Genomic DNA, 1,260 nt, shown 5'->3' with positions numbered 1-1,260 from the left:
AATAAAACCTGAAGCCTGAAGCCTGGGAGGCTGCTAGACCCATCTTGGATTTACAAGAGTAAACAGGCTTCTCATCAGCATAAGGGAGACCTGAAATATTTAAAAGCAAACAAACAAGCAAACAAACTGAGGCTGGGCACGGTGGCTCACACCTGTAATCCCAGCACTTTGGGAGGCTGAGGCAGGCAGATCACCTGAGGTTAGGAGTTAGAGACCAGCCTGGCCAACATGGTGAAACCCCATCTCTACTAAAAATACAAAAATTAGCCAGGCACGGTGATAGGCACCTGTAATCCCAGCCACTCAGGGGGCTGAGACAGGAGAGTTGCTTGAACCCTAGAGGCAGAGGTTGCAGTGAGCCAAGATCATGTCACTGCACTCCAGCCTGTTGACAGAGTGAGACTCCATCTCAAACAAACAAATAAAAAACCAACTGGGAGGTTACTGATGTCTTAAGCTGCTAGATCAAACTTAACCTGAAGCCTCACCACTAACCCTAGGCTTCTCAGTTGTGTAAGCTCATAAATTCTCCATTGTTCAAGCCAGCATGAGTTGAGTTTTTGGTTATTTACCACCCAAAGTGTCCTAACGGATAGATACCATGAGGCCGTAATAAAATTATATATGTCTCCAAAGACTGAAGAACTAGAAGGAAAATTAGTAATGGCAGGAAGAATGGAGGGCCATGGATTGGCTGGAGGAAAGTACCAGGTGCAAATTATTGGCAATCAGTGATCCAGCTCTGAGCGCCACAGTGCAGGTTATTTGCAATAAAAAATTAAATTTAATGCTGTCCCAGTAGAAAAGTGTCTTGTGATCCACTGCTTGAGACCCCTATTCTGTTACAAACACTACTTCGGGCATTTTCGGGAATTTAAGAAATAACAAAAAGCTTTGGAGAACATTTATGTGTGAGTATAACTCAAAAATGATCTAGGAACTGGATCACTCATCCATTGCTGGTGGGGATGGAAAACTGGTGTAGCCATTCTGAAACAGTTCGGCAGTTTCCTGTAAAAGTAAATATGCAACTCCTAGTCAGCCCAGAACGGTATGCCTGGACTTTTATTCCAGAGAAATGGAAACTTATGTCCATGCAATAATATAGTTATTTGCTTTGCAAATGTTCATAGCGACTTTATTTGTAATAGCCCAAACTAGAAAGCCCAGTTGTCCTCCAAAAGGTGTGTGGTTACACAGATTCTGGTAAATATATATCATCAAATAGGAATGAACTATTGATATATGCAACAAGTTGGA

General features: G+C 42.5%; 1 protein-coding gene across 1 annotated transcript in view; it reads left to right on the top strand.

The window, feature by feature from the left end:
• Positions 1–1,260, top strand: part of LOC105534599 (interferon lambda-4-like) — a 3,785-nt gene that overhangs the window by 1,010 nt on the left and 1,515 nt on the right. The gene's annotated exons all lie outside the window — the stretch shown is intronic.

The sequence above is a fragment of the Mandrillus leucophaeus genome, unplaced genomic scaffold (assembly GCF_000951045.1).
Source record: "Mandrillus leucophaeus isolate KB7577 unplaced genomic scaffold, Mleu.le_1.0 Scaffold137, whole genome shotgun sequence".
In the NCBI taxonomy this organism is placed as follows: domain Eukaryota; kingdom Metazoa; phylum Chordata; class Mammalia; order Primates; family Cercopithecidae; genus Mandrillus; species Mandrillus leucophaeus.
This window is presented reverse-complemented; position numbering and strand designations above follow the sequence as displayed.